This window comes from Arvicola amphibius, chromosome 8 (assembly GCF_903992535.2).
Source record: "Arvicola amphibius chromosome 8, mArvAmp1.2, whole genome shotgun sequence".
Taxonomy (NCBI): Eukaryota; Metazoa; Chordata; class Mammalia; order Rodentia; family Cricetidae; genus Arvicola; species Arvicola amphibius.
The window spans coordinates 117,364,431-117,390,450 of NC_052054.1; the positions used below are offsets into that span (position 1 = coordinate 117,364,431).

General features: G+C 52.3%; 1 protein-coding gene across 5 annotated transcripts in view; it reads left to right on the forward strand.

The window, feature by feature from the left end:
- Positions 1-26,020, forward strand: part of Tns1 (tensin 1) — a 215,067-nt gene that overhangs the window by 74,807 nt on the left and 114,240 nt on the right. Inside the window, exon 1 of one of the 5 annotated variants that reach the window (XM_038339637.1) lies at positions 11,774-11,954. The exons of the other annotated variants lie outside the window; for them this stretch is intronic. The gene's annotated coding sequence lies outside the window, so the exon portion shown is untranslated. Of the gene's footprint in view, positions 1-11,773; positions 11,955-26,020 lie in introns of those variants that run through there. 5 annotated transcript variants of the gene reach the window in all.

Here is a 26,020-nt window from a genome sequence, read left to right on the forward strand (position 1 = left end):
ATCACCCACCCTCCACCACCACCTCCACCATCACCTCCACCATCACCTCCACCATCACCTCCACCTCCACCATCACCTCCACCTCCACCATCACTACCAGCTCTGTTACTACTCTATCATCTCTGTCACCACCGTGGTTCTAGACCCCTAGCTTTTACTTCCTGGCAGGGATTACTGGGCAGGGTAAGGGACCCTTTATAGCAAGAAAACAAAAGTCCAGGGGAGACATGAGGTCTGATGGCTTAGGGTTGTGAGGAGACCAGAGTAGAGCTACAAGGACCTGACTCTACTCTTGGCTGCTGTGTGCCATGCTACACTATCTTGCTCAGGTTTCAGAGTAGCAGCAATATGCTAGCTTGGGGAAGGAAGGAAATCTTGGCAGTTTTTTCCCAGGCTCGAGGGTGCAACAGCCTAGAACCTTCTTGTGCAGCACACAGCTTCCCTGGAGCTTTGGCGCTGGTTCTATCTCCCTCCTAGCCTTGGATCCACTGTGGGTTATAGCTCAAACAGAGAACAGAGCTGCTGCGCCAGAGAAGGACCCAAGGAGGAGGCCCAGTATTCCTGCTCCCTTCTCCAGGCCAGGCCACAAGAACGTGCTCATCTAGTTCTTCACACCTGGTGGGGCTTGGGGCTGCCAACTCCTGCCTTCTGCTCCCAGCTCTGACCAGACAGTTCTGGAATTCCTCGGAAGCACTGGGCCCCCCTCGGAGTACGGCTCCTCTGTCCTGACTCAACCCTGCCAGAACTTCCCACGTTCTGTCTCCAGGGAGCAGACCAGGGTGTCGCCAGCACTGTGGAGGTGGAGCAGGTACTTTGGTGCCTGGGCATGGTGGGTTCAGGTGGGAAAGGGCAGAAGCAGGTGAGGTCTCAGTGGCCCTGGAGGCCAGTCCTTCCCTGAAAACATATTTTCACAATCACTACTGACTGTCCAGAAGAAGGGAGAAAAACAAAACAAAACAAAACAAAACACCCCCCAAAAACAAACCAACAAAAACAACCACTGACTTTTTTGTTAATGTGCAGTTAATGGCTGGTTGGCTGTACATTATTAAACAGGCAACTGGAGACATGCCAGGGGGGACTACTCCAGCCAAGACTCACAGCCTGAACACAATGTTCCAAGAAGCGATCGCCCACAGGGTCCCTGGGGAGGAGCACCCAGACGAGGGACTCCAGCTGCTGTCCCTTTGCCTCTCCTGCCCAGCTGCATTCTGGTTCCTTTGCAGAAGGCGGGAATGTGGTCCTTTCTCCACCCTGGGACTGTGAGCTGCACTGTCCCTCATGGGTTCAAGGCTTCTGTTTCCATTAAAGGTAGGGCCAACACTGCCTCTTCTTTAGATTGGGGTGCAGAGGCCTTAATCTCTTCTGGATTAAAGCTCCTTTCCGGGGTCCACTAGGACTCCTTATTCATCTTTTCTGGGCCTCAATTTCAACTTCCTCTGAAGGATAGGGTTGGTCTGAATTCAGATTGGGTGACCTTAGGTGAGCTTAGCGAACTTCTAGATTTTGGGGACCCTATTGCCCCATCTGTAGTCTTATTGGTGACATGAGGAGCCATAGTTCACCTTCTGGGAGGAGGTGCTTCCTCTCTCATTCACCCTTCAGCCCATGAGAGGAAAAGTCAAGTGTCTGAAGGTGACGTCAGCCTAATCCAAGTGGAAGAAGAAGCTGAGAATCTGGAGTTTGGGTGTTGACAGGATGGGCCACTGCTGCGTGCATGTGTGCGTGCGTGCGTGCATGTGTGCGTGCGTGCGTGCATGTGTGTGTGTGTGTGTGCACGTACACGTGTATACCTGTGTTTAGGGACTGCATCTTAATGCTCCATTTGACACCTTTAGAGATTATAATGCCACAGACTGAGAGTTTGGTCTTGGAGGTCAACTTCCACTACCTCTATTTGTTTGTCATTTCATGGTTACTGACTTTGGGCAAGTGGCTTCAGCTGTCAGTGTGCCCCTCATTTGTGCAAGGCGAACTTAGGCCAGTATCCACATTCAGGTGAGAAGAGGCATACTAACGCATGACCTGGCTCATACAGGTCCATCCATCCATCTGTCCTCCCTCCCTCCCTCCCTCCCTCCCTCCCTCCCTCCCTCCCTCCCTCCCTCCCTCCCTCCTTCCCTCCCCGCGCCCCCCCCCCCCCCAAGTCAGGGTTTCACTGTGTAGCTCTGGTTGTCCTGGAACTCACTCTCTAGCCCTGACTGTCCTCAAACTCACAAAGATAGGCCTGCCTCTTCCTTCCAAGTTCTGGGGTTAAAGGTATGTGCCACCCCCACCCGGCTCATACCAGTTTCTGTTTGTGGTGAGTGTATATTAGCATACAGGTCTAAGGGGCTTCTAGATCTCAGGGACTCCGCCATCACAGGCTACTTCCTCCTTTTCACCACTTGTGCTATTGTATGTGGCTTGGTTTCTGTGTATCTGTTTCTCTGGGGTCTCTTGCCTTTAAGACCAAGTTTGCCTTGATGACAGTGGCTCTCTCTGGCTTTGCTTGGTGGCCTGAGCTTCCACAAGCAACTCTCAGAGTCTGTGAAGAATGAATGAATGAATGAACGAGGGCTAACTGGAGCAGGTTCAAACTAGAGGGACAGCTGAGCATTGGAGTGTGGGAAGATCCAGAAATTAAGAAAGCTGAGTAGGGATGCCCAGCCTGTGGAAGAACTATCCTGGGAGACAGTGTGCATGTGTGTGCAAAGGTGTGGTTTCTGGTAAAGCTTTGCAGGGGTTTTGTTCTCTAGAGCAGAGCAAGGACGTCAGGAGCCAGGTTTGTACCCACTGGAGCCGTGTTGAGGGGAGAAAGAGTTTGGATGCTGTGGGCAAGCAGAGGCTGTTTGAGCTTCTGCTGGGCCAAAGAGGGTCTTGCTATGGACAGGAAATACACCAGTCAGTCCCTATCATTTTGGTATTGTTGCTGGGTCTCAATATGTAGCCTAGCTTGGCTTCAGATTCATGATCCTCCTGACTCAACCTCCCAAGTCTTGAAAAGCTGGTTACTGTCATGCCCAGGGCCCATAGGGCTATTGAAAGGCTTGGAATGAATGAGTAACAATGAACTCAGACATCTGAAAAGCACTTGCTACATCTGAGCATTCATTAAACTGGGCCTCTCTCTCTCTCTCTCTCTCTCTCTCTCTCTCTCTCTCTATATATATATATATATATATATATATATATATATATATATGGACTATATAATATGGACTATGTATACACACACACACACACACACACACACACACACACACACACACACACACGAGTCATGGTTCCAGGGTAAGGGTGGTTCCAGGGTAAGGGGAGGATGTAGGGAGAGCTAACATTTATTGGGGACTGCTCTATCCCAGACCCTACACTCAGAGCTCAGAGCCATTAAGTACCCTCCTGGAGTCACACAGCCCCTAAATAGGTAGGCAGGCTTTAGAGGCAGTCTGTGCAATATCCAGACCTGGGCTTTGCCCTCCAGTGTCAGACCAGGGCCAGGTTTCCCTGGTTCTGCCATGTTAGAAGGGCTGACATCCAAGTTCAGGGTGGAGGAAACGAAACTATTTGTTTTGTGTAGTGTAATCCCAAACAGAGTCCTCAGGAGGGAAATCTCCAGCTCTCGCAAGTCCTAAAAGTGAGAGCTCACTAAAACACCTGCAGCAGCTTTGACTATCCAGCCTGGAACAAGGTCTCGAGTAGAACCCTGGACGGATGAGAGTCGGGTTGTGACAGGAAGCGTGGGATGAGGGGAAGGGGATAATGTGTGAAAATGAGGATGCTGGAGGCTATGAAAGCCACCAGAGACAAGCTGGGAGGGGACAGAGGAAGGGAGAGAGAATGAGGGAGAGTCACCATGGGCTTTGGCTGGGGGCAGCAGGTAACCTCAGACTTTGGACACAGGTATCTAGCTGGGGCCAATTCCCACAGGGCTACTGAAAGGACCAGTGGTAGCCCGGAAAGTGAGAGGCCAGTTGGCTAGTGCCATGGCTTACTTGGGACAGCATGTGCCAGCCAAGTGCTCAGCCACCATCTGGACCACCTCCCCTCCCTTCTGCTCAACTGCCAGCCTTGCTAAAGGTCAGTTTGTGGTGTGGCCAGCACACGCCCCAGAGGCCACTGCCCACAGCTCTGTCCCCTTCGTAGCTGCTGCTCCTGTTCCTTTCTGCCTCTCCGGCAGTCAGTGGGGACTGGGTCCAGGTTCCCAGGGGCTCACAGATACTGGGTGGAGATAGGAGTGGTAGTAGATGGGGACCTTCCCAAGGCCGTCTGCACATATTTGATTCTGTGCGTTCATCTTTTCTTTGTCATCTAAAATAAAAGTGGGATCCTTGTGCCAGTATCCATCAGATATTTTTAGAGACATTGGTGACTCTAATAAATACCTGTCTGATAAGAGCACAAGGGTATAAAAGAGAACCCGACTTTCCGCTGGTGGTCTGATTAACACGGAGTATGTGGAGCTTTTGTTTCCTTGGAACTAAATGCCATATTTTTATTACTGGACAGCCGTATCGTACTGTTAGCAAAATTGAACTTCTCTTTGCCTTAAATATTGGAATTTTCCTGGCCTGAATTATTATTAATGTTTATCATTTGGAGTCATTGTTGAGGACAGTAGCCCAAGAGAGAAGTTCCCTTACTAGTTCTGACCCATGTGTAAAGTCAGTTTAGTGTTTTCATTCAGTTTGGTGTCTGAGTTCTTCTCTCATCCCGCCCCTTGCACGTCCCTCCCACATCTCCGTCTCATTACTGATAAGTATGTTGAACAAGCCAGGGCAGAGGACAGAGCCCTTTGGCAAGTCAGGAAGTTGACATTGATCTATTAATCAGCACCCCTGTGCTGGCTAGGAATCCATTAGACTTCCCATCTCCAAGAATGTCATGGTGATTCCACCAACACCTTCCTGGAGCTGGGAGCCTCCACCCATGTAGTCCGGGTTCCTTAGACTTTGGGGTTAGGGGTTGTATGGTTCTGTGTAGGAGGGGGGTCTTAGGCTCCCTAAAAGGATCCAGGTTCAGGCAAGAGACTTTGTTATGAGGGAAGGAAAAGAGGGGGAGGGGATACCCATGAGGAATCCTGTTCTACAGATAGGGAAGCCCCTGAGGACCCCCAGCTTTAAAGGTGAGTTTCTCAGGGGAGACCAGGGGTTTATATGCAGTGACTTCTGCCAAGGACTAATGTCTGCTTAGGACTGTGCTCCCAAGAACATCTAGGGGGCCTTAGAGGCCATCAGAGAGGCTTGGTGAGAAGGCTGTAGCTGGGAGATACAAAGTCTTCACCTTCCCTGGGCCCTAAGGCTGCTGGATCCGAGTGTTTCTCCTGACTGGAAAGTGAAGCAGTCTTAAGGGAGGGACACACCATCTATATTGGGAAAGAAGAGTGGGCAGACTGCTTTCCCAGTGCATCTCCTGACCATGCTGTCCACCGGAGACTAGGACAGTCCCCCTACCAAGTGTAATTCCCGGAGGTGATGCAAATATGTGTAAATAAGACACAAATACAGCTGGCTGCTGGCTCTCAGGAGCATCTGGAAGGGAAGAAGAAAGGAACTCTTGGGGACAGTGGTATGGGTGTGGCTTCAGGGGTTCCCTCTACAGGGGCCCTGGCAAGATGTCTCTCAGGGGTGACACTGAGGAAAGCCTCCTGGGAGACAGTTCAGACTTTCTTAGCTGCAGCGGGAGAGGCACAGCTCAAATGCACGACAGTGACTGATGTGGAGGGTGATCCTGGGGTCTGGCTTGCAGCCAGCTGAGCTTTTGATAAGTCAGAGCCCAGAGCAGTCTCTTTCCCCATGTCCCTTGAGGGACAAGGAGCTATACCCAAGTGTGCCCTCCCTCTGGGACCTACATGTTGGTCCCTGCCCCTCAGAGTCCGAGATGGAGCAGAACAGGGCTCAAGTGCTAGAATGGGTGACTTCCCCATCATGGGAAGATGTTGAAGGTGCTCTTTCTTATAGGGCATTTGATCTGACCCTGAGGATGTTGGGAGTTCCCAGTTGAGGTCTGGGGCAACAGGGCTATGCTCAAATGCTGGCTGATCCTATAGAAGGGCTCTGAGCTCAGGTCTAGGACCAGACAGGATCCTAGTCACTTCCCAGACTTCCCTGGGCCTTTAGAAATTCATGGTGTTCGTGTGGGGCCTGGGAGAGCCTCCCTATAGATAGTCACTAGATGCTGATTAAAGTGCCATGAAGGGAGATATGAGGATAGTTCCAGGAGGACCCACCATTGTGGGCTTGGGGCTGTGAGGCCAGGACACTGCATTCAGTACACTGGGTCTTGACCCATTGGTGTCCTGCCTCTGTCATTGGACTTTCTTTGCTTCTTGTGTCCTTTGTCCCCTGTTCTGTCCCCCTTTCCCCTCTTCTTCCAATGGAAGTGGCTGTTTCAGCACCTGGTCTGACATGGGGCATTCATTTCTCCCTGCCCTTCTCAATGGCTTTTCTGTTGCTTCACCCACAGCTCTGTCCCCTTTCTCCTCTGGTTCTCTGTGACCCCCTCTTTGTACCCCTCTCTCGGTTCCCAGCTTCCCTGCCGTATCTTTCTATGGTCTGTCTTCAGCAACAAGCATCCTGTGGGCCCTGCTAGGTGCCAGGCACTGCCAGCTCCTTCTTGGGGTCTGGTCTCCTAACGTCCACGATCACCCTGTCTCTGCCTTCACAGTTAGCCTCCTGCTCTCCCTTCCCCCAGCTCCACGGGGCTCCAACACTGGTTATTATTCAGTTTTATGAGAAACCTCCAGGCCTGCCCCTGAATGGACTGACCACAACTGGAACCAGATGTGCAATCCAGGCTTGGGGATGTGAGGGAGGGGGGAGGGAAAGGGCAAGACTGGCTTGAGGGGGGCTGGGAAGCCCTGGGAACCTTGGTTGTCAGGGCCTAGAGGAAGGGAGGCAGGGAAGACCTAGGCAGTTTGAAGAAGCAATGGGGAAGGAAAGAAGGGAGAAGTAGGCTTTTTCAGAAAGTGCCTTTATTGTGGATAGCTCCTAGAAACCAGGAAGAAGGCCGGTTTTTCTGTAGAAGCCCCCCAGCTCCTTGACTTCCTCTGGCATGTTCCTAGGGACCCTCTGAGCTCAAGGATCCACTCAGGTATGGAAGCAGGCAGTCTGGGAAAGAAGGGCTGCCATTGGGCATAGGTAGAGAGAGAAACCTCCAAAGGCTTGGATATCTGGAGGAGGGTGGGCACTTCAGAGGGGCCTCTATGCTGCTGCAGACCTGGGGGAGGGCAAGAGGCGTCTGGGGCCTCCGGGTATCAATGTGATGCTTCCTACATCCTTGCAGACATGGTCTTGCCACAGCTGTGCAGCTTCAATGATAAACGATTGCCCAGTTATCATGTTGGAGTGCAGCGCTGCACTTAGATGTTTCAAGTGTCCCCCCCCCCCCTCGTTTCCCATTTACGAACATCCATCAGGCCGTCTCTCTATGGTCCATTCATTTCACATTCACTGTACTACGTTTGAGCTGGGTGTTGGAAAAAGTAGAGAAAGGAAAGGAAAAATACAAATTAGCCTGTCCTCGCTCAATACCTGGGAGGTACAGGCACAAATGTGGCGGGTCCAGAGGAGGCCTGCCTGGTAGTGCAGCTTGAGAAAGCTAGGGTCCTTCTTGGAGGATGGGATTTTTTTTCCTAAGTGATAATAGCATCAATTTGGTTTTTGTTGGTTTTTCAAGAAATGCTTTCTCTGTATAGCTTTGGCTGTCCTGGAACATACTCTATAGACCAGGCTGGTCTCGAACTCAGAGCTTCGCCTGCCTCTGCCTCCTGAGTGCTGGGACTAAAGGTGTGCACCACTACTGCCCAGTTCCTGCTATGCATCTTGCATTCCCTCTGATCACAGGCACGCAGATGTGGGGAGACCCAAGAGCAGTTGCTCACAGTGGCCCTAGAGGCCCCATGTTCCTGCCAATTATCTACCTCACTCTCTAGCCCCATGGCTGCCTCTCAGGTGGTTGCTCACTACTGATGAGACTGCTCCCTTAAGGCCTTTAGTATGATGTCACCTTCTTCCCCTGGGCTGCCTCTCAAGTCACTGTTATCACCCCAGACACCCTATCCCTGATAAAGGTTTGAAATTCTTATAGTTAGGTAGGGCCAGATGACAGACAGAATCAGCAGGACCAGGAGAAGGCTATTGAAGAGCCACCATGAAGGTCACGATTCAATCTCTCTCTTCTCAAAGAGGGTCCTGTTCAGAATTCAGAATGGCAAAATCCCTAAATGAGTGGCCGTAGAAACTGCCCTGAAGGGCAGGCATGTAGTGCCACTGACTGAGTGCTTACCCACTGTGCATGGAGGTTTACTTGGGTTTGAGCATTCAAGGGGTTGCAGCAGAAGGATCAGAAACTGAAGATTGTCTCTGGCTGCATAGCAGATTTGAAGCCAGCTTGCACTTATGAGACCCTGTCTTCAAAACAAACGACAGTCCACAAAAGAAACTGCACTGGAGGTCACAAAAAGGGTACCCCAGAGCTGCTCAGGTTTGACATCACTGGCTAACTTCCAGCCAGAAGTGAGGGGTCACGACATGGAGTTCCCACTCAAGCTGTGAGGTGGAGGGAGGAGAACGTGGTAAGCTTGCTGGCGTTTGAATGCCAGCAGAGACAAGAAACAGTTGGGTGAGAAAGGTACGGAAGTCAAAGTTGAAGGATGGAGAGAGAAAAGGTTCGAGGGCTCAGAGCCCTTGGAACTTTCTGGGGGAGAGCTGGGGTCACACTTGACGCTGGGAGCCCATGACCGATGTCAGTTGGGAGACTGTGTTATGGGTTTAAAGGAGCTTTTGGGGCCTGAGGTAAGAGGGGCTCCATGTTTCTGGTATGCGACTTAACCCATGAAGAAAGAGGACAAAAGTGCTGGAGTTGACATGGAATCTTCTAATTCCCTAACTGGAAGGGGATGTCCAGGCTCCAGAGGGGTCCCTTAGTCTGGGTGTTGGTAGGAAAACAGGAATTAAGCAGACTGAGGGGGATCCAAGATCACCTTTGACCCAGAGCGAAGGCAGTGAGTGGGAGACTGGTTTGGGCCTGGTGAGGAGACTTTAGCCAGTGTCCCCAGTCATCCCTGGACAGCGTATATACACCAGTGGCTGGACTGATGCCGCTGTGGGGCTGTGGGTTCTGACATGCTGGGACTGGAGGTGTGGGGGCTTGAACTCCATTTCTATCTGGGCCAGTGTAGGGGGGTTGTCTTCTCCGAAGGAAGGAGAGAGGGCGTAGGGGAAGGGTGATGATATTCCCATATACATTTTAAAGGAAGCACTCCTTTTCTATTCCCAAGAGGTTTTCTTCTTACCGGGGGGTATTAGCTGGTTCTTCTGGCTCTGACCTCAGCTGATCAGGAGCCCTGTTCCCCCTCTTTGCACCCCTGCTGTTCTACTCCTGGTATGAACTGAAGCCTGGGGGAGAGGAGGATTTGGCTGAATGAATAAAAACATCACAAAGTCCTTTGGATGTAAATTTATGCACATCAGAGGAAACTGAGGCCCAGGGATTTCAGTGACTAGCTCAGATGTGCGCAAGGCATGAACCCTTCACATGGCGCCATGGAGGGCTTGGGGTCAGAATTAGCAGGCACAGGTTCAAGTTCCTCCCTGGCATTGGCTGTCCTGCCTGGCCTCTGACAGGTCATGTCCCCTAACTGCTGTCAGGTGCCTGTCCTTAGCTGTGATGGCAGAGTGAATGACCGTAGACCCTTCTTCAAGTGTCTGGCATGAGGTGGCTGTGTGACAAGTGATTGTCCGCTTCTGTCCTAGTTTCATTTCTGTTATTGTGAAAAATACCCTAACACAAATCAGCCTAAGGGAGAAAGAGGGGCCCATCATCAATGGGGGTGGGGACTTCAAACAGCTGGCCATATCACATCCTTAGTCAAGAGCAGAGAGAAGCAAATGCATGTATCCTTGCTTGCCTGCTTGCTTGTGGTCAGTTGGCTCTGTTGATTTCTCCTTTCCTATACAGTCCAGGAACTCCTGCCTAGGAATGGGGTTACCCATGGTAAGCTGGGTCTTCCCACTTCAATGAGCTTAATTAGGACAATCCCCACAGATATGCTTATAGGCCAACCCCATGTAGACAATCCCTTATTGAGAACCTCTTCCAGGTGATTCTAGATTGTGTCAAATTGACAACTTAAGCTAACTATCCCTAGCACTTGGGCAGGGGCAGGGACAGAGGTGGGAGGATCACTGTGAGTTTGAGGTCAGCCTTGTCTAAAGCAAGTTCCAGCTGGGGCTACATAGTAGGATTCAGCCTCAAAAAAAAGTGACCATTACACTTTCAGGAGATGCCTGTCTGCTTCTATTATTTATACATTGATCCAAACTTTTAAAGTGCTTTCCCCTTTATTATTTTTGGTATAAACCCATTTCAGAGACACAGAAAGTTGGAATGATTGTATGGTGGACTGTCTAGATTCAGCAAACGTTTTGGCATTATCATTAGCCCTCCAAACTGGTGAGTTCTGCTCCACAGAATCAATAGGTGCTGATTGAAACTATTTGGGAAGACACCTGTGACTGTCCTGAACAAAACGGACTTCACAGTGTGGTCGTTCTTCCTTAAACAGCTCAGCAAGCTATTACTTACAGAGAGTGTTTATACAGGGCTAGATTTTACAAGTGTTCTAGCGGGGATTGAAAGCAAGTAGGAGTGGAGCAGCTACGGATGTAGCTCAATTGGATAGAACTTGCCTAGCGTGCGGGAGTTCCTGGGTTCAAGCCCTAGTCCCACATAAAACTTGGCATGGTAGCCCCTGCTTGTAATCCCAGAACTGAGGGTGGAGGCGGAAAGATGGAGAGACCAAGGTCAGACTTAGTTAAACAGCTACTCCGGCACAGCCTAGGCTGGATGAGATTGTATTTGTAAATCAGTCATACAGGAATCTGTGCCTAAATTCTGTGTAAACACTTTGTGCAAACTCTCTGCCCTTTCATATAAGGGATCTGATTATCCACAGTTTTGGTGTCCACCAGGAGCCCTGGAAACAGTACCCGGGGTAAAGATATGATTGTATGACATCTCCATCATCCTACTTTTTTTTTGGGGAGGGGGGGGTCAGGGTCTCTGTGTAGTCTTTGCTGTGCTGAAACCAGGCTGGCCTCGAACTCCCAGCCTGTCTCTCTGCCTCTCAAGTTCTGGGATTACTGCCCCCTGGCTCCATCATTTTACTTTTTTTTGGATGCATTCTAAAGAGAGTGGAAGCATGCATTTTGTGATCTGGAACTCTGCTCTAGTGACTTTTGAGTATAAGGTCGTGTGTGTCCTAATTCACTCCAGGAAAAAAACCAGAGGTTGTCACGTCACATTTGACAGCCAAGGAAAAAGCAGGTTTCAGAGGAGAGATGGCTGGTAGCTGGTACCCAAGTGTGTTGGAAATGCAGCTTTTTTTTTTTTTTTTTTTTTTTTTTTTTAAATGTGTGTGTGTGTGTGTATTCTCCTCCTCCTCCTCCTCCTCCTCATCATCATCATCATCATCACTCAGTAACCCTTTGGCATCGACTCCACAGTTGAGTCTTTTCTATGGGCTCCTCAACTTCTTAGCATCTTTATTCTTACCTGTCCCTTCGCACCCTTGTTTGCTAAGCCCTCTGAGAGCTGCTGGACAGCTGGCCTACCCAGGTGCACTGTGGTACCGGCCTGGGGCCTGGTGGAGTACAGTTTGTGCAGCGGAGCGTAGCAGGGGTTAAAGGAGGCGGCGGTGGGGGGCGACGCGCTGACTCCGGGAAGGAGGCGGTGCCCCAGGCCGCCCGCCCGCCCGCCCGTCCGCCCGCCCGGGAGGGAGCCGGCAGCGCCCTGGGAGCGCTCACTCGCTCGCTCACAGCAGCGGCCTTGGGACTGGCTCTGCTACCTCTGTCCTGTTGGGCAAGCTCACTCACCGCCTCTCCAGGAGCCACCAGCTTCCTGCCAGCCCAGCCACCCGCCCTGCTACTGCCCACCGCCCTGGCCTGCCACCCAGTGGCTCCTCGGTTGGAAAGGTGAGCGGATGCAGTCAGTGAGTGTGTGAATGAGCAAGGGTGCAGGGGATACAAACAGCCCAGCAGTCTGCACGCACTGATGTGTCACGTTCTCCTGAACTTGGGGAAGGTGCGGTCAACCCCTCCCCTGTCACACTTCTAGGCTAAACTAGCCCCTGGGGGCCCAACTTGTCAGCCCTGGAGCTGTCAGATGTTCCCCAGGTCTGCCAGGGATGTCTGGGGCGCGGCTGTCCCTGCAAGCGCTGAGCCAGCTCCAGGAAGAGTTTTGTTTGCAGCTAAGTTGCTGGCGTTAATAAGGCTTTATACAACAGGGAGCGGGAAGGGACCATTACCACCAGAGGCAAAGAGGTAAAGGAGGAGGGGGTCTCTTCTGCAATCTGGTAGGCAGAAGACTGAGAGAGCATGAGTCTTTTCCCTGCTAGTGGCTAGAACTTCTTTGGGGGTTCCTTCCTCTCTTTGGGGGCTCTCTCTCTGCCCCCCAAGATCTGTGTGCAGGGGAAGGTTAAAGTTAAAAGCTCTAGCATCAGTCTGTCCTCTCTGCATGGGCCCCATGCTCCCTTGACATGGGCACATCCTGGCATGTGTGCCCCTTACCCCTCCCCCAGCCACTAGGCTCATTCCTTCCTCACCCCTCTGGGCAGAAATGTCTAATCCAGGTGGTTAATGAACACACAGGGTCCCCCTGCACTGGTCCCTGCCTGCTACCCCTTACTAAGCTTGAAAAAGCCACCCTCAGCTAACCTCAGGACCAGGGCCAGTATTGCCTGCCCAGATGTTTTAAGGCTGGCCTGTGTCCTAGTAGAAGAAACTAAAAGGGGGTGACTGGGGGTGGGGTGGGCAGAGAAGCCTGCTGGGCTCTTGGCTGGGCTCTTAGCAGGGGCGTGGGATAGGGTTTGGGGACAGGATGGTTACTGGTTGGGGAAGTTTCCAGGATCGTGAGGTCAGGAAGGCAGTTGTGGTGGGAACAGGAGGGACAACTGGAAAGTGGGGTTCTGATGATTGGGGACCGGAGGCTTCTCTCTTGGAAACCCTTTCTGTGTGGCCTAGCAGAGGTGGCGTGGGAGGTGGGAGGGAGGGCCCTTTTCCCTTCCTGAAGCTGCCTGGAGGTGGGGTGGGGACCATTGTGGCTCAGACTTGGCCTCCAGTGCCTCGTGCCCTTGCCAGCTGGCCAGCAGCTCTTGTCTCCCAGACCCCAGGTTTTCCCCAAGACCCAAAGCTTACTACAGCCGAAGGATCCTTAGCCCTAATGGCTCTGACCCAAAACAGGGTGGGAGAGTGTCCAGGTAGGAGAACCCCCCAACACTGGATTCCCAACACGGTCAATGGAGAAGGAGTTGAGAGGAGGGGTTAGGGGAGGGGTGAATAGGTGAGGGGCAGGACTTTGATCTGAAACTGAGGATTCTTGGGTGGTGTAGGAGATAACCTAGGAATCTTTCTGACTCCCCAAGTCCTAGCCTTGAACTTCTGACTCTCTTTTCCTAGCCCTCACCCATACTTCCTAACTTAACTACATTAGAGCCTTCGAGGAGAGCACAGTGTGGGGTTATAGCCAGAAGGAGTGGGCTGAGATGAGGCACCTGGGAGACCAGGGAGGAGGTGGCTGTTCTGGGGGCACCCAGCATTGATGGGCTTCATTCAGGGAGCAAGGAAAGGGTGGGGTTGGAGATTTGCCTGGGAAGAATGAGGGTCGAACTAAGAGGTTCTCGCTGGTTAGTGCGAGGGTGGGCTTTGGTGTAAGGTAATGAGTGGCCTGTTGCAGGGAGCAGTCAGACAAGCTGACACTGTGAAGGATTCCTGCGCTGCGATGTGGTGAGAAAGACGACCTTTGAGGTCTCTGGGGATGCTGAGGTCCTGGGATTCTTAGGGTTGGGGAGTTCTCTGACTCTGGAATGGGGGCTTGGAATGGGGGGTCAGAGTTGTGGCTTCAGGCTTCGGGCATGGGTGGGGACTTACAGGGTCACCCTCGCTGACCGCACTAGGGAATAGAGAGCCCTTGCATATGCCTCTCCCTGGCACCCATAGCGGACTGACTGCCTCCCAGTCTGCCCCCAGCTGCTTATTCCACTGCTGCTGTGGTGAGGTGCTTCCTGATGGCCACTCTGGCCCTGTGTTTAACTCCTCGAAGGCTGGATTTTGGAACCTTGGGCCATATGACACAGTGTGATGGGGGTGAGGAGCCATGTGTCACAGGTCTTTGGTTTTTTGTTTGTTTGTTTGGTTTTGTTTTTCCGAGACAGGGTTTCTCTGTAGCTTTGGATCCTGTCCTGTAACTAGCTCTTGTAGACCAGGCTGGCCTCGAACTCACAGAGATCGCCTGCTTCTGCCTCCTGAATGCTGGGATTAGGTGCACCACCACTGCCCGGCCATGTCACAGGACAAGGACTGGTTTCCATGTCGGGCATTCTGAAAGCCTGCCCTGCGTAGCCCAAGAGCAATGTCAGACTCTGTGATTCAGGAGAACCCAGGGGTGGGCCTCAGTTTCCCTCTTTACAGATACTTTACTGTTGTCAAGTGTTCACTAAGTGGCTTGTGTAATAACCAGTGTGTGTGGGTAGAGGTGGGGGAGGGGAAAAAGCCAAGGGCATTTGTTGTTCTCAAGAGACTCTCAGAGGGGTAGGAGAGGAACAGGTGACCTCCCTGTGGCCTCTTCAAACCTGTTTTCCCTGGGAAGGAGAGGCAATGGGGGATGATACTTCCCCAACTCAATGCTGGGGGTGTGGCTTCCTACAGGGAAGTGTGTGTGTGTGTGTGTGTGTGTGTGTCCTGATGGCTTCCCTTGGGGTTAGGACCCTCCCTGGACTCCATCCGCTCTAGCTCAGCTTGTCTAACTCAGTTTGTCTCTCCCTACCATCCATTATATGGATGCCTGTGGCCCCTTTGCTCCTGAGCATGGACCCAGAGTCTGAGGTTACTGTACAGGGCCCTCTGCCTCCAACCAGGTCAGTAGCTCTCACCCTTTTGGCTTCCTCTGAAGGGGAAGTCCTTCTCATTTTCTAACTTTTATCCCTGTCTACAGCCAGGAGGTAGGGGAGGCTTCTTAATCAGGGCATTTTTCCTCTGGATGAAAGGGACCTAGTGATGAGGGAGAGCAGGGGAGGAATGTGAGGGCATAGACTGAGCTGCGGGTTGTTCATTGTTGCCTCTCACTTAAGTTTTCCTAACCCTAGAAAGGGAAACTGAGGTTTTCGGGATAGAGATTTGTCAGAAGATTCCCCCCCCCCCCAAGAAAACAAATCAGAAGGGAACATGATGGATGACCGTGGGGGAGGGAGAAGGTTGTTTTTAGATACTGGGGAGGGACAGGCTTCCACTTTGTCCCCAGCATTATCCCCTGAGGCCTCTGGCTCCCTGGCTCCCTGGCTGGCTGGCTTTTAGCTTTCCAGAGCTATTAGGCATGTAGAGGTGTGGGCATAAGCCAGCTGGGAAAGGAATGGTGGGGGTGGCAAGGATGCCAGCGTTAAAGGCTGGGCTGCCTCCCTGTGCCGGCAGCTGGAGTCTCTAGGGTAGCTGATTCCTGGCCACATCCCTCCTTGTCCTCACCTTGGTTCCTATGAGGGAGTTGGACCTGTCATGGGAGGAGACTGGGACAGTCACTGGCCCTTCCTTCTGCAGGGCTCTGCTGGGCTGTGTGTTCCCTGCCTTTTTAGGGCTTTGAGCTTGCAGCTCAGGCCTGAGCACCGGGTAGGTCAGGGACTTGCGCAGGAGGGTGGATCCAGGGATCTGATCAGATGAGAGCTACAGGAGGCCCCTGTGGGCGAGCTCTCCAACCCCTGCCATTGGAAACTCCCTCCCGGGACCTTCCTAGCCTCTTGGAGTGAATGTGAGACTGATTTGCTGCAAGTGTCCCTTGCTCTCATCTGTAGGTCTGTCTCCTGGCTGCATTGCTGCTCCATGGCTGTGCAATGTCTTTTGCTTCCCAGGTGATGCTTTTGGTGCCAACTGAGGCTGGAGGACTGAGGGTTTGGGACAGGCCTCCTGAAGATCTGTAAGCCTACAAACAATGCTGCTTTTTACCCACTAAAGTGTAGAGCAAGGCAGAGGAAGGGCATGAGGCTGGAGCCAGCCTACTGGGGACTACCTATGGCAGCCATTCCTACCTACCAACAAGAGATTAGGCCTCTTGGAGCCTCAGTTTTCTCTCTAAAATGGGACAGTAGTATTTACCTCATAGCACAGGCATAGAGGTTGAATGGATTCATTTATTTAAAGTATGGGGTGTGGGTCAGCTGGTAGCATGCTCGCCTAGCCTGCACAGAACTTGGGGTTCTTTCCCAAGTACTGCATACATTTGGCATGGTGGGGGACACCTGTAATGACAACCCTGGAGAGGTAGAGGCAGGAGGATCAGGGGTTCAAGATCGTCTATGACTGTAGAGTAAGTTCAAAGGTCAGCTTGGGATACATAAAAACCCTGCCTCAGAAACAAACGTCCGAAACAAAACAAGCCAAAGCACTTTGTTAGTTAACACTGCTAAGTGTCCTTATTAGTGGGTGTCGTTCATTCCAGAGCCTGCCTCGTGGTCGGCCCCGCTCTCTCTGATCATAGTTGTTTCTTCCCTACAATGGAGAGAGTCATGGGCTTCCCTTAAGGGGCGCTAGTAGCAGAGCAGGGTCTTCCTTCCCTGACTTTGCCTCCTTAGGAGGAAGGCCTAGAGTTGACAAGACCTCAGACTTGTCTCCCCAGAGAGCCAGAGCAGATATGTGTTTATGGAGGATTCTGAGAAAGTTGCTATCCCAGTAAACAAGTCCCTTGGGGATTCCTTCCCACCCTTCAGACAACCACTGTTTGCATTAGAACCTCCCAGGCCTGGCAAGGGCCTAACCTGTTTCCAAAACAGGCTATCCTTGACCTTGGCCATAGGGAGTTTTACGTTTTAGAGTGGGAATCCCTGGTAACCATTGCAAACTGGCTTAGATCCTCCTCCGGGACTTCTGAAAGTCTGACGTCTCTCTTGCTACCTTCTAACTCAGTCCCTTGTTGGTCAGGGGTGGGAATAACCACCCCAGCCCTTCCTGTGTGTACATAGGAGCTGAGAGCTTTGGTGATTGGTCAGTAGGTCTTCTAGCCACTCCCACTCCTCCTCTCAGGCCTCTACCCTCTTTGGGGTCCATGGTTTTCTGGTATCTCTGCCATTCCTCCACCAAGGATCAGCTTTTTGGCTTGCTCTCTTACCCACCCAGAGATTCCCCACCCAGGAGGCTGAGGCTGCACTGGGTCAGAGGTGAACACGGTTTCCGGACCCTTGGCCCGCCCAGTTGCAGCTGCAAAATGCATCAAGAGTTCCTTTGAAGGAAGAATGATCTTCGGCTGGTCATGATGACCGCTGGGAGGGCTGTCTCTGGCTTCCCTCCTCTGCTCCTCTGGACCTGCTCCTCTGCTCCTTTGATCCTTGAGAGATGAGGAGTGGACCTCACCTTGAACACATCCTCCACCAGCCTGGGCTATCAGCTGGTCCATAGCCATTCTTCAGGGAGAGGGCTGAGGTTCAGTGCTGGGCTTGGTGGTAGCAGGGGGCAGGACTATGGCTGAGGAACTCTGGCCCAAGGCAGTGCAGGAATGGTGTTCTTCCAGTGGTGCTCAGGCTGGCCTGGCTCCCTTCCCTCTCTGGGCCTCAGTGCCCTCACCTAGCAGCCAGTGGGTTGGAGAGGTGTGCTGGAGGCCTGTTAAGGGCATCTGCCAGTGGGGGGTGGGGGTGGCTCCTTGAGTCCCTGGCTGTGAAACTTCACCTTGGGTTGACCTTGCTTCTCTCCCGCCCCGCCCCCACCTCTGGCAGTGGCTGGCAGGAAGTCCTGCCTGATTAGGGCCCTAATCACCGGCTGAGACTCCCAGAATCGCAGAGCTGGTGAAGCAGAGAGGGGCTGGGCTAAGGAGGGGGAGTACGAGACCAGGGCCCTGGCTGCCTGCCTGCCATCTGGGTCTGGAGGAGATGGGCTGCTGGGTTTGGGTTCCTTGGGTCCGGCAATGCCCATGAGCGTGCCGAGGAGGCCAGGAGTTGGGGACAATCCAGCTGGGCCTGGGGGCTATCCTGATTTCACAGTAACAGCCTTTTAGGGCATCCACTCTGTGCCAGGCAGGGTGCCAGATATGGGGCTGGAAAGGCCACTGAGACACCTTCTAGTGGGAGACAAAGGGACGTAGACAGAGCCTCTGCAAAATGCTGCAGGAGTGGGGCTGGAAGCCGTGTACATGAGTTGGTGGAGTAGCTGAGGCCATCTGAGATGAACTTGGAGGGTTGAGGAGTTTCACAGAGGGACTTGTTCAGGTATGGGGCAGGCACGCATGTAAGGATGGATAACATGACTCCCTGTGCCTTCCAGCTCTGCTATTTACTCCCTATGTGACATTGGCTGGGCCTCAGTGCCTGTGTCTTAAGATGAGGGACACATTCCACACAGCCCTGTGTGCTGTGGGGGAGTTGAAACAAGATTCCGTATGCAAAACGCTTGGCACAGTAACTGTGGTTTAAAGAGGGAACCTGTGACAAAGAGTGGCTTTGGGGAGAGCCCAGAGGCCTTGCTTGGGTGGCAAGGGGTGGGAGGTTTCCTGGGCCAAGTCAAAGTAGGGAGCAGCAGAGGGAAGTTTACATAGGAGCGTCATGATGAGGTTGAGGTTTAGGAAGGGGTTGGACGGGGAGGCCTGGGGATGAGCTCCAGCCAGGACCTGTCTGTGTTCCGCACCTGTGTCCTTCACCCCTAGGACTGGGAAGTCCTCTTGGTGTTACTGTGCCCTGAGACCAGAGCTTGCTGGCTGTGGAGCCCTCCCCAGCAAGGCTTCTTAGTGAGCTATGCTGAAGTGAGGTGGAGTGAGCATGGAGTGCAGGGGCCAAGAGTGACTGTGGGTCCCAGAACACAGTAGGTCCTCTGTGATGAATGAATAAATGAACAAATGAATGGTCAAGAGTATCCCTTAGTCTGGTCTCCTGGAAATCAGCAGCACCCATATAAGTGGCTGGTGAGGGTGGGGACAGGGCGGCTTGTTTAAAGCCAGGCGGAATGTTGAGTGTCTCAAAGGCCAGAGGCCAGCACATCACAGTTACAAGTGCTCAGGGCACTGTATGATAAAGGAGGAGAGGGAATCTCAGGGACCTTCTTTTCTTGGAGTGGGGATTATCCTAAGGTGGTGTGGCCTTGGGGTTAAGTCATAGGCTTGGCAGCCAAACCGTCTGGCTTCGAATCCTGACTCTACCTCTGACAGGAAGTGCAAACATGGATAGCTTACTGTTTGTACTGTGAAAAGTGAGAAATGGAGAAGTGTGGCTGGCCTGCTCCACACTCTGTAACCTCTGCCATCTTAGCTGCTGCTGTTACTGATGCCAGGGCAGTGAGCAGATTGGGAGAGGGGGCTTCTGGTTAGGGCCGAACTAGCAGCTACCTAGAGGGAGGGTGGGAGGTGGGAGAACCCAAGAGATGGATGAACTCCTCCAATGGTTTAGTTACCCTCAGACAACTACATTACATACGGGGCAGTTGCTGCCCTTGAGCTCCGTGCCTGAGCAGAATATGGGAGCAGAGGGACCCTGATAGTTAGGGGTGAAGGGGGTTGGAATGAAGGAGGAGAGGTGAGCAGGAGGAAGCCAGGACTCTTGAAATTCCCCAGCTGGGACCCCAAAAATTCCACTCCTTGTCTTGTGTCAGAGGGCCTGGTCTTCAGCCTGTAACCCGAGGTCCTGGACTCTGTCTCCTGCCTTTTAAGACTGATGCCTGCTTCTGGCGCTAGCTTGAGCCCCCAGCTCTCCTAGTGACTGACCTGGCTGCAGGATCCCCAGGCTTCCTCTTCACTTCCTGAATTGCTACTCCCACTGTGGGGACTGCAGCAGCTCTGCAAGAGAGAGAGAGTAGATTTAGGGAGACTGTACCTATCTGAGGTAGGGGAGGTGTTGCTGAAGGTGATGGAGGAACTCAGGGTGCTAGGAGTGGGGTCAGGCCGCTAGTTGCCCACTTTGATGCTGTGCAACTTTGGGCAGTTTAATTTCCCCTTCTGAGCATCTGGAATGAGGAGCTGGGCCTAGCAGAGTTCTTCCCTTCCAGCCATGGAGCTTTCTGAATGTAGGCTCCTATTCTTGTCGAGGCTGGGCTCCCAGGTATCTTCCAGCATTCTCTGGGATACTGGCAGAGATGCTGGGAAGCTCCCTTTTGGTCCTGGGTTGGGCTGTTCTGTGTCTGGGGACAGTGACCATTCCTTTAGGCATCTGTTTCTTGGAACAGAGCAGAGGGCAGCAGCTGTTCCTGTGGGCAGACCAGTGTCTGGTGTGTCCCTATGACTCAGGTGGGGATGCTCTGGCTAGAGGGAGGGGAACCATGAATCTTCTGGCTTCTCCGTGGCCACTCTCAGGGACCAAAGTGGAAGGTTTGACTTGCTAGGATGCATGCCAAGGCAAAGTGAGTAACTTGTGAGTAATGGCTTGGTGTCTCTAGGGCAGGGGGCTCTTAGACTTCCAAGAGTGGGGCTGGAGCGCTGGAATGCTCCCCAAAGGCTGCTGAATCACAATCTCAGAACTCAAGCTCCACCTCCACCTCTTTCATTATTATTATTTGGAGGAAAGGGTCCTGGCAGGGTCCAAGCCATGGCTATGCCCCTATCTGTGCCCCCTCTGATTCCGGCTGTACTAGTCCTACCCACTACCATCTGGGCTCTCACCCCTCCTCAGCGTGGTCAGCAGCTGCATCTGACTTGCAGTGGACAGGCTAAAGGGCACAGAGTTTGCAGTCCGGTACTTCTGGATTTGTATCTAGTTTTCCTCCTGGCTGTGCGACCTTGGCCGATGAACTCTTGTTTAAGTTTAGGTGGCTTCCGGTGGAAAAGGGGGAATCACTTGTATCTGGTGGATTAAAAAGGATCACACGTACAGTGGATCCTGATACTGAAGTTCCTGTTTTGGTGCTTGCATGCTTTTGAAGCTGTTTACCCCAAACCTGCTGGCAATGCTTGGTTCTGACCCTTCTAGCCTTCCATGCATACGTGTGTGTGTGTGTGTGTGTGTGTGTGTGTGTGTGTGTATGTGTGTGTGTGAACATTCTCCCTTCTGTTCTTACAGGATAGGCAGAGCCCAGGCAACCAGCAAGTTCAAGTTTAAGGGTAATCTGTTACTGCCTCAGGCTGCAGTAGAGGGCTCGGTTCCTTTAGATATCTGGGGATGGGTGGGGTTTCAGAGACCTGACGGTGCTCCAAGGACCCCTCAAACTTCCGGTTCACTTTCATCTGCCGCTTTCCCACATCTGGCTTCCCGCTGCACTTGGCTCCGGCTCCTCAGTGCTCCGGGTCACACAGGCAGCTGGATATGTTGGCAGTGCCTTCGTGAGCCTGTTCTGGGGTGGGGCCAGAGGGCCAGGGAGTGACTTTGCATCTGGCAAAGTGGTGTGGTGGTGTGTGTGCTGGGTGCAGAGTGTGTGGTGCCTGGGGCATTGAGAGCTGTGTGTGGTCATCAGGGTGCTGTCTGTGGGTGTCTCTGGGTCACAAAGTCTCTATCTGATGGGTACTTTCTCTCCTCATCTCCAACCTGCCTGCTCTCCGAGCAACAAGAGCCAGTTCTGTTGCTGCCTTCCTTCCCTGCCTCCCTGTCAGTGTGCATCCCTGCGCTTTTCCCGGGAACAAGGAAACATGACTGGAGTGGATATGCGTCACAGGGAGCTAAACAATGCTGGTTGCAGCCAGGCTTGCTCCAGCCTCAGGGCTGGCCCTGCTTCAAGTCTCTGTTGCTGTCTAATTGGGAACAAGAAGGGCTTCCTGCCTCTTGCCACAGATGGTCTTAAAGGAGATTCGTGAAGACGGGTTGCCCTGCTTTAGGGAATTCTGGCTTTCGGGGCTCTGGGCAAGTCTTGTCATTGCTCACTAATGCCCCTGCCATCTGTGGGTCAGATGTTTCTGCAGGAATGGCTTTCAGGTAACTGAAGCTTATACTACATAAAGGGTGGAAATCTTAGACCAGTGTTTTGATGGAAATTGCCGTTGAATAGTTGTCTTTGATTGATGGTAGATGGGATCTTCAAATGCTTTTTTATTTTTGCTTTATGTGTATGAGTATTTTGCCTACACGTGTGTATGTACACATATATGTGCATATGGTGGAGGTCTGACGAAGTTGTCAGATATTCTGAAGTTCTGGATGGTTGTGAGCCACCATGTAGGTACTGGGAATCCGACCCAGGTATTCTGCAAGAGCAGCAGGCATTTTTGACCACTGAGCCATTCTTCCAGCCTAGATGGGAATCAACCCCTTCCTCTATCCTGCAGTTTCTCAGTTTCTTCCATAAAAGGGGGCCGGCAGTGGAACTTACATCACAGGGTGGAGCTGGGGGTTCGGTGAGTGGAGACGTGTCAGTGAGTGCATTGAGACGCACAGTGGCCCCGCTGCATTGTGTCCCAGGCATTCCTGCAGATGGGAGCTCAGTCAACTTCATCTTCACACTTTGCAGGGTGGGGAAGGCATATGCCCTACAGCTGAGCTACACCCTCAGCCCGATCACAGTCTCGTTAACTGTTCCCAACCAGAATGAGCAGTAGTTCTCATCCGTCCCTTTTATGTGCGAGGATGCCGAGAGGGAAGGAGTTAAGGGGTGTCTGAGCCCACACCCGTCTTGCAGTCCAGCCAGTCCCTCACTTTTTAGTTGGACACTTGTGGCCTCTCGGAGGTGTTCAGGAATTTGCAAAGGGCATCTGTGCATGGAAGGTGTGATGACCCTGGGGAGCAGACCCTGCTCCCAAGTGACGGGGTTAGTTTAGTGCTGAGCTATTTAGAGTTATGAGCAGGACAAAATGATCCTTCAAGGGTCCAGGAGACATGAAGTTCACAGATAGACTCTGAGGCTGTGGAATTTCCCCTGACAAACACGAGGCTGGCTTTGCTTTCATCCTGCTTTGGCAAGCTTTTAGGCCTTTAAAAGAGAGAAGTAGACATCGGGAAGGACTTCCTGTCAGCCCCGTTAGGCTATTTAGGGAGTCCGGAGAATCAACAGAAATTTAAGACATTTCTTCAAATTTGTGATGACCGTTTTAACATTTCGGTGCTGCTGAAATTGGAGTCATCCTGAGGATGGAAGGGCGCAGTGACTGTGTTTACCGTTTCTCCCTCTCCAAGGCTGGCATCCTGAGACTGGGGATGAGGTTCATTTGGTACTTGCCTGGCATGCATGATACCCTGGTTTTAAACCTTTGTAATACCAAACCTTGGGCATCGTGGTGCACACCTGTTATCCCAGTACTTGAAAGGTACAGGCAGGAGAATCAGAAGTTCAAGGCCATTCTCTGATAAACAGAACGAAATCAACCTGTCATCTGGATGGTGGATCAAGAACTTCCTAGAAATTAGGAAACAGGGTGGAGTTCATGCTTCGAAGGGGGCCCTGCAGCTGTTTAAGGGCAGAGGTCTGCGTGCCATGGTTGCACTGCTCTGGCAGTGGATGGCCTGGCTAAGGAGGCAGGGGGCTTATGTCCCGGGGAACCTTCTCTGCAGTGCCTGCCTCAGCTCAACCTCTGCTCCTACCTTACCCATCTTGCTCAGCCTTCCATGACACATGCCGGTGGCAGCTGATCCAGTCCCCAGCAGCTCTTGAGACCACTGGCTCTATGGATTTTCCCATTGCTCCTAATTTTTTTCCCTCCCAGGCATCCTTCCTGCTTCCTTGTTCTAATGTGGTTTAGGGCCAAAGATTTTTGTTCCTTAATGTTTTTATGTAGGGACAAAAACCCTCAGTGGGGAGTGAGGGACGAGGAAGACAGCCTCCTTCTGGGTGTGACCTTGGGAAAAACAGACCGGACAGTTGTCCTAGGGCAAGAATGGCCTCTTCCAACTTCCACTGTCACAGTCCCAGGCAGATTTATAAGTCTGTTTACATGCCTGTCTCCTCCTGAGGCCACAACTTCCGTCCAGGGTTGGGGCCGGTCCTCGGTTCTCTTTCCCCTCTTTCTCCTCAGCTGGGAGCTCCGTCACCTTGGCCTGAGTGACGCTTGGCTCTGTTTCTTAGGCCTGTCACTTCCTCTGGCCCTCTCTTCTATCAGAACTTTGACCAAGCCCATAGCCTATCCTTGGACCAGCTTCTAGGAACTTCCTAGAAGTCATCTGTGTGCCATGGGCTGTGCCACCCAGGCCCCTGCAGCAAACGCTTGGCCCCGGGAGGAGTGGGGCTTCCACTTCTCTGCAGGAAGCATGCTCAGCCCCTGCACTCAGGACAGAGGCCTGGTTCCTGTGTCCAGTATCTAATTTCCCAGCTGCATATTGGGCTATTCCCCACCCCACCACCCCCGGTATTGGGGATCGAACCCACGACCTTGTGCATGTTAGGTGAGCACTCTACCATAGTGCTATATTACCAGCCCTCTTAATGGTGATATTTAAAAAAGAGTTCTGTTTTTGTTCTGAGACAGCAACACAATCTTGAAACTTCAGTTCCCGAACCTCAGTCTCCCACATAGCTGGGATTCCAGGCCTGTGCTAACAGGCCTGGCTTCTGCCATCCTCTCCTTTAAGTGCCCCCTCTGTCCCCCTTAAGCACCCTCTTCAGGCTGTCTTCTGTCCCCTTCAGAGTCTCTTCTCACCTCCGCACAGCTGCCTCTTTCAGGACGGCCTCCTAGCTGCCAGCCCTGCTAGCACTCTGACCTCTTGCTCTCTGATCAGCTTTGGAGGCCCCGGGCTACTGTAGGGGCCTGGACTTCTGCTTCAGCTGGGCCCAGCAGGTTACGCGTTGCTCAGCTGGGTTTGCTGTCCTCCCCGCCAGAGGTCATGGCTTTCATGGAAGGCCTCTTGGTCCTCACTGGGCAAGCCTCGAGGCCCTAGGTAGCACGGAGTCTGCCCTGCTTCTGTGCTCACTCACTCTTTACTGGGGTGTAACCTTAGGCTGCGGATGTTGACTTCCCTGTGCCTCGCTCTTCCTTGTCTGTGAAATGGGTCACGAAGCTCTCCAATAAAGGGCAGAATTTGTGAGAAAAGAGCAGGAAATGGCACAGGAGTTTTGAGGGAAGGTTGAGAAGTGGGCCTCAGGGGTGGTTCCATAGTTCCCCACGGGCTGTTACAGCTGTGTTAGGACGTTTAGACTGGATCCCCTCACTCATGATACTAAAGCCTTTAGTCTGGGGAGTAACATGACTAGTTACACTTTAGAAATGGCTTCCTGGGGCTGGAGAGATGGCTAAACTGTTAAAAGCTAAGCTCACAACCAAAAATGTAGGAAATGACTTCCTGGTGACTAAGAAGAGACCAAGGTCTAGAGAGGAGATCCTGGGAAGGGCCAGTGCCTCCATGTCTTTGACTCAGGGCACGGCAATGGTGATACATGGGAGACTTGGGGGAATAAGGGAAAGGAGGAGGGAAACGAAGATGTATAGATTTTGGCTTGAATGATATTGAGTAGCTCAGAAAAGGGTTAGTTGCCAGAACATTGACATTGGCCGGTGTCAGGCCCAGGGCCCAGCCATGCCCTCTAGCTGTGCCCCCTTTCCTATCCCACCATGTTTCCCAGCCATTGTCTGCCTCTTGCTCTTATGACCTTGGGTTGCAATCTTGAACTTCAGGCCTGTGCCCAGTAGGTGCCTGGAGCTCAGATTCTATTGCTCACAACCAATCCCAGTGAGCAGCCTTACTCCTTCCCCAGCTGCCCCAATGTTGGGGGCCCCAAGCATTGCCATTGTGTTGGCTCCTTGGGGTCCTAGGAACCTATAAGGCAGTGGTTCTCAACCAGAGGGTTGCTACTACCTGGAGGAGGCATATATCAGATGTTTACATTATGATTCATAACAGTAGCAAAATTACAGTCGCGAAGAGGCAACAAAATCATAGAGTTGGGAGTCACCGCAGCATGAGGAACTATATTAAAGGGTCATAGCATTAGGAAGGTTGGAACCATTGCTGTAGGGCGTTGATTCCAGTTGCTGTTGTGTGCCATCTTCCAGGCTAGCTCCGAAGGGGATTGGCTTCAGCAATGAGGTCTACTTGGATCATAGCTTGGTATGCTCTCCACACCTTCACTCTTGGTCCTTCGCTGTTAGGGGACCTTCTGAGTGGGGGTTGCTCTGAACGCTGCATTCCGTGGGCTCCCAGAGGCCTGGGTACACCTGGTCATCTCGTCCTCTTTCA